Genomic DNA, 10,822 nt, shown 5'->3' with positions numbered 1-10,822 from the left:
TTCTTTACAGAATCCTAGACTGTGTTTAGGTGTTTCTCAAGGACGTGCAGAGATCTTGATGAAGATCTTGGACTCCAAGGTCAAAGAGAAGTTGGCCTAAGCCCTGATAATATCATTTAAATGGTTTGTGAGTTCAGGAAAGTTACATAACCTTTTAAACCTGCATTTCCTCATGTATGTAACTGAGATAATAGTTAATAGTATCTGCCTCATAGGATTGCCGTGAGAGTTGAATAAAAAATTCCACATAAATGTTTATCTTATGCATGATACATGGAAAAGACTGAATAAATGTTAACTCATAAAACTATTATTTATTTGATAGTGTGACTTTCTTCCGTGTTTTCCCTAGAGATGTAGCAATTAAAATCAGACTGGACCCATATTCTTAGAATTCAAAGTTAATTCCATATACTCACATCTACACAAAGCTACTGATAGAACTATATTCCAAAGTTGCAATTCAAAACAAATCTGCTTTGTTGTGTACTTGACAATGTACACATATCTATACAAATGTGTTTCCACAGTCCTACTCTCTAGATGTGCTTAGCTTCTGTAATACAGATACAAATAAACTTAGACTTTGTTGCAAGATAAATTACACAGGCAGCATGATTCAAAGCAATTGTAGTAGGTGGCTTCTGAGTAAGCTAAGCACAAGTGACCTCTATTTCATTATGGGGTTATGGTAGAGATTTTAAGAAGACTAAGTCATGATAACACTATTCTTTTGAGTTCTCGGTTTCAAGGCAGATCCAGATGGAAATATCAAAAAGGAAGGCCCATTCTTATGTGTATACCCTGCTTAAGACCCTTGACCATACAGAGATATTTGCTTTTGAGAAAAAAAAAAAAAACTGGCCTTATTCAATATCTCTTGCACGTTACATGTGTGCATTTCTAGAAAGGGAAAGTGAAACCTGGCGGCAAAGCATAATTATAAATGGTAATCATTACATTTTCATCATATTTATGCAATAAATAAGTCTGTCAAAACTAGAGTTTGGGATTTGTAGTATGCTTCCCTCCTGTACTAATATAATTTATTTTGCTCCTCTGCTAATGAGCCTGGCTTTAGATAGTCATGATCATCAGTCTCAAATAAAAATTAAAAGACAGTATATTACATTTCTCCTTCTGTTCCTTCTGCATATTACATTGCTTCATAAGCTCGTCGATGCTGGAATTCTATCTCTCCTTCGGCACAATTTTCCTCCATGGTATGATGCTATGAATATTTATGGTACAATAAAAATAATATAATAATAGGCATTTCCTAAACTTGTGCTGCATATATCTTCAGACAGGAGCTGGGAGGGCTATATCTGTTACCTCCCACTGGAGAAGATCTTTATGTCCTGTGAAATAGCTGGCTGTCCCAAAGACCTTCACTACCATGTGAGTTAAAAGGCTTCTGTACTGAAAAATTCTGAGAGGAATTTTTTCTTCTTCCATATATATATTTTTGACTACCATCATCTCTGAAACATTGCCAGATTTTTCTTACATTGAGTAGGCTTCAATTGATATCCTTATTCATCCTTCCTATGTCAACTACTACAATTCATTCTTTTATAGCCACCTTAAATCTTCAGTCTCTAAAATTCCAGGGTCCAGAATACTCTGAGCAGACTATTATCTTGCTCAGTGAAGCGAGACTGCTTTACCCTCACTCCTCCTCCATCACCTTAACTGACTGGATTTCTTTTCATTTATAAATTTAACTCGAATTGTTTTCTTTTTTCAAATATTTGCCAAACTTTCTCATTCCAGCCTATTTCCTCAGCCTGATATCTGCTTAGCTACACATAATGCTCCTAATCCTCCTTTTAACATTGCCACATATCAGTCTCCCATTTATTCTCCACCGTTGTTCCTCTTATCTAGTTTATGAATATGGCTAGAATTCATTCCATTTCCTATTAATGATTACTAAAAAAAAAATCAGAATTTTTTTTTAATCATATTAGCTATTAAAGAAATTCTGAGGTTCACCTCAAATGAACATCCTGATATTTTTATTATAAAATTTCAGGGAGTTGTTTTAAAGCTTAAGACACCTCAAAAGCACTACTTTAACATTTGCTGTGTATGTGTGAGTGTGGAAAAGAGAGAGCAAGATAGAGACAGAGACAAAGATAGAGACAGCATGCGCTTTAATATATATTTTCCAGGTAAGGTTGGGAGACTATTCTTCATGGGTCTCTGACATTTCTGGATGTCTTCTGAGCAGAGCCTTTGTTCTGGATTCTTATTTCAAGGATGTTAGCATAGCAAGTAGCCTCAGAATCTAGAGGTAATTTTTTCCTCTGGAGCAAGAGCAGTTGTTTGTTTGTTTTGTGGTGGAGTTTTGTTTTGGTTTTGCTGTGTTGTTTCTTGGTTGGTTTTTGTTGATTTTTATTGTTATTGTCATTAATACTATTGTCCAGATAACAAAAATATCTTTCCCTTTGGGTAAAAATCAGGCATGCTTTCTACCTATCAGAAAGGCGTTGTTTTTCTAAACTCATGTTTTCTCCCTTGTACTGTAATCCAATACATATATATATATATCATGTGAAGCTCTTCGAGTTACCCTGTGGGATCTGGAACTTGAGGAACCAGCATAAACAGTGATACTTGGGCTAGAACAGTCACTGGAGATAAAGTCCTTTGTTTTTTATCTAAGAGATTGATTGGCTGATTTATTGTCTTCTGTGAGCATCCATGAAACAGAGGCAGAATAATTTGCTAAGTGAAATCTCAAATCTTTGCATTTTTTCTGAGAGATGGAATGATGATGGAGATGTAGCTTTCTGCAAGAGGAAAGATTGGGATCTCATTGGCCAATTAATAGAAGTAGAAGAAAGTTCATATATGGTCAAGTAGGTAAGTAGAGTCCTCTCCTATTACCTTTTAATTAAGAGGAATTGAGGAGATGGGTTAAGGAAAAGCACTAGGACATAAATATAGAGACAACTATTTATATGACACTCTCGGTGTTGCTAATTCTCTCTTAAGAGGTGAAATTGAGCTCCCATCTGGTGATCATCCTCAGGTCTGTGGCTTTGCAAAAACCGGTACTAAGATTTGTCCTGGGGTTTGATGGCAGAAAGTTCTACCTGCCTTTCATTCAAAAGAGATATTCTGAGGAAGAATAGAGGGAAATTTATGACCACTGTGGGCTGAAATCAGGCAAGATACTAGAATTTTTGCTAGTTGATTTGGGAGAGGAAACATGTGGGGTATAATGCTTGACTTTAGGCACATAGAGCTGCTAAGGAAGAATGACCATAGATGGGTTGTCTTATGTCTTAGTTCCTTCTGCAGTGTAGCATGCCAACCCTAGATCCTTTCAGAGATGACAATAAATGGCATCAGGATTTTGTAGTGAGTCCTGGCTACTATGAGGGAACTTTGGCCTTTTAAGGGAGATTTCCATGGGAAATAAAAACTCCTTTGAGAAACCACAGATGAGGCATTGACTAGTATTGGGGCTCTGATTTCCCTGGGATGAGCTTTACAATGCTAATGAAAATGATCCATTAATGAATGAGAAATGGACCCAAAGAAATCTGGATAAACTTGTTTAACAAGCCATACCACCTTGGAAAACTCCCTTAAGCCTGATGTAGGAACCCTGCAAGAATTTAAGAGTTGCTGTTTTGATATTGGGACTGCAGATGCCCTAAGTTAAGGTAAAATCTGTGAGGGGGGGGGGGGAAAGAGGCACCACTGTGTATGTCAAATTCAAATAAGTCAAAGGGAAGTAAATCCCATAACCTCAAACAGAAAGCAATGTGACAATGGCAATTGAATGAAGGGGTCCCCAAATCTAAAATATAAGGCATCAGAATGGTCTATCTGCCCATACAAGGCTTTGGTGGACTGAAAATATAAAAGGTTCATTAGGTTGAGCTGCATGCTGCAACCTCTCTATTCAAATTTCAAAGCAAGTGTGCCTTGCCCTCTAATTCCTCTATGCTGATTCCTCTTTATACACTGCCCTGACTTAAGCCATTTTGAGAAAGATGATTTTGAATGAGTTCTAGGTGTCCCTGACCCCAAAGAAAACCAAAGTCCATGTGCAACCATCTAAGTAAGCTGGCAGATTTGGAATAATAAAGAAATTAAAGCTTATATAATTCTGTTGAAGAAAGATACCCAACCCATAGTCCTCTCTGGTTCTGCAAGTGTAGGGGTATCCAGATTCAGGTAATAAAATTTGGGCTAGGTACACATTGGAGAAGGAGAGCTAAGATATCCTCATGATGGGGCTTTTTGGACAGATTCAATGTAATGTGATTTTTATTGATGAATGATAGTAATGTAAATTAATGTTTTATACACATACTGTGCTATGAATACTTATGAAATCCAGAGTGGATTCTCCCAGTCAGGAAGAGTAATATATATAGGAAATTGCTAGTAGTACATTAAATCACTTCCCAATATATCTGCCTATTGGATATTGCCTATCCTACTCAGAGTGGTCCAACAGAAACATTATATAATCCAAGAAGGACACATGAAAATCACAGCTTTGGTTAAATCTTAAAGGTAGCAAGAGTAGGTTGGGTTACAATATTAACACAAGAACACCAACCCTACTAGGTATGGCCAATGAAAAATGATAATGAAAGTTGGGGATTTACAATGGATTATTGCCAGTTGGATCCACTTTATCTGCTATCTTCCTATAAATGAATCCATTTCACAGACTGATGACACTAGATGCATTGAACACTGAAAACACCTTCTTTTTTGTCCCACTGGCACCCAACGACCAAGACCAATGTGCTTCATATACTAAGGCCTTTAATATACATTTGCAGTACTTCCCCAGTGGTACATCAGTTTCCCTGTCATTTGCTACCAGGAGTTGAGCCAGAGTAACACTAATGCCTCTACCTTGTAATGTCTGAAGTTTTCACTAAATAGATGACTTGTGCATTGGCAAATCAGAAGCTTCCATGTCAATGGCCTTGATGGCACTGTTGTTACATTTCTATAATCAAGAGTGGCTGATAAATCCCAACATAATTTAGAAGACTGCAGCCAAAGTCTGTCTTGGGCCTATGTAAGTTTATATCAAAACTCTCAAACCTCTAGCAGTCAAGGAAATACTACTGTCACTTTGCTATTCCCCAAAGAGAGATCCAACAATTTATTGAACTCTTTGATTATTAAAAACAAGTTGGCATTCTACTTGGAATATTATATTGGCTAGTCCACAAATAAGCATCCTTTGAATGGGATCCAGGCCAGAAGTGTGTTTTGGAAGCTCTCCAGTGAGCTCTGTCTGCTCTCGAAACTACTGTCCTCTCTAAGCTGCAAGTCTTTCTGACTGATAATTTTACTGTTTGGGTATCTGGTAGAGGGAGACACTCTACATTCAGTGATGCTCTTAGAGGTTTTGGATTTGTTGCCTCTGTGATACAGTTACCAGATATACGCCTTTCGAAAATCAGCTATCAGCTTGCTATGAAACACTAGTCAAAACAGCATATATCACCTTGAAGGTGCTATAACTTTTCAGTCTAATAATATCATCCAGGGTTGGGTTGACTTGGATTCAGTGACTAACAGTGGTTAGCAAGGAAAGGTTCAACAATCCTCTCTTGTCAAGAATAAATGGTGTATTAGAGAATGATGCTGACCTGGCCACTATATGCCCCTATAAGGACCCTATTTTACATGAAAAGAAAAAAAAACGGTAATCATTTCTTTGGGGAAATCTTTATCTTTCTCTCCACCAATCAAAGCAAAGTTGTTGGCACAAAAAGATCCTAGATTCACAGAGGTTGCCCTAAGTGCCTAGGCTTGGTTCCCTGATATTTCCTCTAAACTGACACTTACTTGTGTCCACTGGACTGCTGCAGCTCTGCAACCGCACCAGCCATGCAGAACACAACATGGACGTAATTGTTCAATTCAGTAAACTAATACTCTCCTTGATGAAACTTATTTTTTGTTTACTGCAACTTGAGCTGTTGCCAGTAGTAGTCTAGACTATTTATTCTGCCACCTGGTAAACTAGAGCCTGGCAGATTAGAGACACCTCTCTTTAGACTACCAACTGGGGAAACAAATCATACTGTCTATTGAACCATCTGGGCCCATCATGGAGATGCTTACAGTGAACAATGAGGGCCTGTTCTTTGATGAAACAAAGTCAAATCAGTCTGCTCTACTGTCTAGACTGCCACTATTCCTGTCTAGACTTACCGCCCACCAGATATGGCAACACATCCATCACCATAGATTAAGCACAAAGTAAAAGACAATAGGTTTATAACACACATTCTACCACTGCTCACGAGACATGTGAATCTTACCGTAGGTGGATGTTTGTCCTGTGGTATGAGAAACCACATCACAGTGAGGGTTGTACTCACCTGCTCACATTGAAGTCCTGTGGTATGAGAAACCACATCACATTGAGGGTTGCACTCACCTGCTCATAGTGACTAAGCCAAACCATGGACCCCTCTCAGGAGGATCAGCAGTGCTTACAGCTCTCGACATTTTTCAGATTACAGTGTTGCTGTTCCATGTCTGATCAGCATAGTCAAACACACCTCTGTGGTTCTTGAAACTAGTCTATGCCATGTGTTCAGCTTTGTGGAGCATGCACAGCCTAACACTAGTGCATATTTTATCTGAAAGTCACCAGACAATGAGCTAATAATCAAGTCACTCAATGGAATTCCTATAATAACTACAACCATTTGGTATTGAACAACATTGAAATCACCTAAAAAACTGACCCAGAAAGGTTTCTAGCTATAATTCCCTCAACTCTTCCTCTTCTACACACTGTAGGAAATCAGTTTGACCACTAAAGAAAGCTTTCTCCAGAAAAAGGTCATCTCTCTTCAGTCACTTATTGCGAAAAGGATAAAGTGATTTTATATAAATATAGATATAGACATGGATATAGGCATAGGTAAATATAGATAGATAGGTATAGATATAAATATAGATATCTACTTTGAAATTTTGGGATTCTGCCTTGATCTTAACCAAGCATGGTACCTGTTATTTTTCCCCAATATCAACTCCAGGATGGCTTGGTTTGTTAAACAATCTCTGTTTAATTCTTATTTAACTACTTAGATTTTTTTTAGAAGAGTGGCATGGTTATATCATAAAAATAGTGACCATCTGGTTGAGTACACTGCTTGCTAAGTTCCCCTACAGTAGCCCAAACTGGCCAAAGTGAGGAAAATAACAGAGCTTTATAAGTTTAATTAAATTGCTTTCATAAATTTGCACCTGTATTAAAACTGGGAGTGAGAGTCAGGGGTGATTAAGAAAAGGTAAAGTTAAAGCTACTGTATTTAGCAAGTATTTTATGGCACTGAAGGAAAAGCAACAAGCTGGACCCTGGGAAAGGATCATGTTAGAGCCCAGGAGACATAGATGGGAAAAGGACATTAATATTTCTTTTTTCCTTTAGACCACACCTGGAGCATTCCTCAAGAAAAATCCTCTTATGTGTCTGTTCCAAACTATTAAGCATCTAAACTGTCAAGCTGCCATAAGGCAGCTCTGGTCACCATTTGATTGCCATTCAACTGAAAATTACCAAAAAGCTTATCAAAAGGTAAGGTCATAACTCCTGTCCCTACACTTCCCAATGCAATTTCTGTAAACACATTTAGTTATTTGCTTCATCCACATTCCCACCGCTGTAGCATAGTGATTTCCTGGATTGGATGAAGGTTACCTTGTTGATGGCATGGACCAGACAGACTGGACTACTGTCCTTAAGTATTACCTTCAAAAACAATGAGTAGACTCAATTATTCAACTGAACTAAAACCCCTGACCTATCAGATGGTTAGGAGACAACAATGGAACAATATCAACTTGTGATTCCGGGTGACGTAGATTCCACTCCAGGAGCTTCTGTAATTGCAAATAGTTCTTTTTTGGGGGATACCAAGTATACTCTTGGGATTAGAGGTCTTGGGTGGAAGCCAAGTATTAGCTCGTTTCTCCCCCCTCCCCCCGAAATGATGATTATCCTCTTAGGAGTAATTCTAAGAGATCTCCAAGATTTTAAGGAAACACTCCCAGTATATAATGTAGCCCTTGAACCACTATTCTGTGTCTCCAAAATGAACTGCACTTAGTTTGGGGAATCTTCCCAGAGAGGTAGCTGATTTGCTACTTAACACCAACTTCATAGTCAGTTTTCCCTACAATATGAATCATTATAGGAAAAATAAGAATTAGAAAATTCTCCAGGGGTACAGGTCTGTGAATCACCAGGTTTACACACTTCACAGCACTCACCAAATCAAATACCCTCCCAAAGACCTGTACCCCTGGGGATAAAAATATATGTTTATAAAAAATAAAAAATTAAAATAAATAAATAAATAAATAAATAAATAAATAAAACAAAAAAAAACAAACAAACAAAAAAAAAAGAATTAGAAAATTCTATTGGAAAAAGAGATACAAGCACTTGCTTTGTCAGCACATACACTAAAATTGGAATGATACAGAGAAGATTGGTGTGGCCTCTGTGCTAAGGATGACACAAATTCATGAAGAAAAGGTGATATTGTCTTTGATATTAGTTGAGGTGATCAAAGATACCACCTCAGTCCTAGAATGCATTCAGGTTAGCCTTAACTCAGTGGCCAGGGTTGTTATAGATGATATTGGCTGTAGATTTTCTACTTGCAGGGCAAGGTAGAATCTGTGTGATCTCTAATATATCCAGTTGTATCTGGATTAATGTCTTGAGCCAAGTGGAAAGGTCAGTGTGGAAACTTAAAGGGAAATACACCTGGATTTCTAAGGTGGATCCAGATGGTTGAGATTTACCTAGCTGATTGGGTCTAGGACACTTGGTGTTATTATTGAATATTGCCTCATCCTGATGCTCAGAGTCCTGTGATAGTAACCTTAATTAAATGTAGTATGAGACAAATTTAACAGATTTAGTCCTAATCTCTATGAGTCATAATGATCAATGTGCCTGACAAAGTAGTGTACTCATAGGAAATTTTTCCAGAAGTCAAAACAGTGTTGCATCAAGGAATGAATATAGTTAGAAGACAATTCTCCATGGATCTTACTATCCAGATATTGTCTCTTTGGGGCAAAGATTAGTCAGGTTTACTGTCCATTATAAAAGATTCATTTTTCCTACAGTTGGAATTCTACTCTTATAATTCAAATCGTGATGTGTGAGCAGGCACTTGCCCCACTTAACATTGACTTGTGGGACACCAGCATAAAACGCTGATACTCTGATGACTACTATTGCTATAAGTAGTAAACTTTTTGTTTCTGATTCAGGAGTTTCATGTCTTCCCGCAGCACCCACAAAACTATAGCAAGCTAACTTGACACATTGGTAGGGTAAAGTCTCAGATCTTACTGAGTTCTCTTCATCTCTATTACTAATGCATACTGATTATGATTTCAGTTATATTAAGTAGAGTAGACTTTAATCTATAGAACTTATAACTAACATTTTCATAGGATACTAGACTTTAAAATAATTAAGTGACTAAATTAATGTGGTTATATATAAGGTTATTCGGTATGTCCTGAGAGGAACTCAGGGGATTGGTTTTAATATTTTGGAGAAACTGATAAAAAATATAGAAAATGCCCAATGACATAAATTGTGCTTGGATGTTTGCAGATAGTTTGTAGTCTGGATTTTTTTTTTCCCTTTTTTTAAAAGAAGTCCCACACCTAGTATGGAACTCAACACAGGGCTTGAGCTCACAACCCTGAGATCAAGATTGGAGCTGGAATCAAGGGTCAGACACCCATCCAACTGTGCCACCCCTGTGGCTCAGAAGTTTATGATGGATTTTTTTTAAAGATTTTATTTATTTATTTGACACAGAGAGAGATCACAAGCGGGCATAGAGGCAGGCAGAGAGAGAGGAGGAAGCAGGCTCCCTGCTGAGCAGAGAGCCTGATGCGGGGCTCCATCCCAGGACCTGAGATCATGACCTGAGCTGAAGGCAGAGGCTTTAACCCACTGAGCCACCCAGGTGCCCCTATGATGGATTTTTAATTGAGAATCCTTGCTATAGGAGAAGGTACTCCTCTGAAGTAAAGCATGAGTATTCTTCTCCTAGGTCAAGCTTCTGGCACCTCCTCATAACAACTGAAATAGATTATGGTATCTTCTCACTGAGTTCAAAGAAATGCAACATATTCATAGTCAGAATACTAGAATGTTTGAAGATCTATTGCTGAGTAGATGGGCATATTAATATATTATAAATCTCAATCATATGACTCAGACAAATTCCAAGAAATAGAAAAGCATTACCTATTTAGAATGAGTTACATATACAATTCCTCTAGCACGAGTTGTTTAATGAAACATAGCAAATAGTGGTTGGTCAAACCTTAAGGAAATATCTTTCTATAATGTCTTATTCTTACAGCAAAATGGATCAACACTTGTAATGCTAAAGTTCCCTTCAGAAATGTATGGAAGAAAGTTGTACTTGGGAAAATATTCAAAATTTTCTTCTTTGCTGGTATTAGAATAAGGTATTGAGGGTAGGGAAAGGTTATTAGCTTGCTATTACTCAATCCCCGCTGAGCACAGTAGAACATAAAATAGGAATAAAGAAAGGAAGTCAGCTCTCCAATCCCAGCTGCAGGCTGATGAATCAGTTAGTGATTAATTGTTGCTACTAGTAATTGAAATAATCATATTTCAGAGAAGGGGGAAAGCATTTGGTCTCTAAAATGGTTTTTCCTCAAAATGTAATTGCTGCAATATTACTGGATGTCTTAAAAGGAGATATAAGGTTCTTAATGTAAAACTAAAAGGAATTATGAT

The 10,822-nt window shown here is 37.5% G+C and overlaps 1 non-coding gene across 1 annotated transcript; it reads left to right on the top strand.

Annotated features, from left to right (window-relative positions):
- The first annotated feature begins 8,461 nt into the window (after positions 1-8,461).
- On the top strand, positions 8,462-8,566 carry LOC123393173. Its single transcript, XR_006607903.1, has one exon. It is a non-coding gene; the product is annotated as a U6 spliceosomal RNA (small nuclear RNA).
- Positions 8,567-10,822: the final 2,256 nt, after the last annotated feature.

The sequence above is a fragment of the Mustela putorius genome, unplaced genomic scaffold (assembly GCF_011764305.1).
Source record: "Mustela putorius furo isolate JIRA1106 unplaced genomic scaffold, ASM1176430v1.1 tig00000759_pilon_pilon_pilon, whole genome shotgun sequence".
NCBI lineage: Eukaryota > Metazoa > Chordata > Mammalia > Carnivora > Mustelidae > Mustela > Mustela putorius.
The sequence above is the reverse complement of the archived record's forward strand: the minus strand, read 5'-3'. Positions and strand labels throughout refer to the sequence as shown.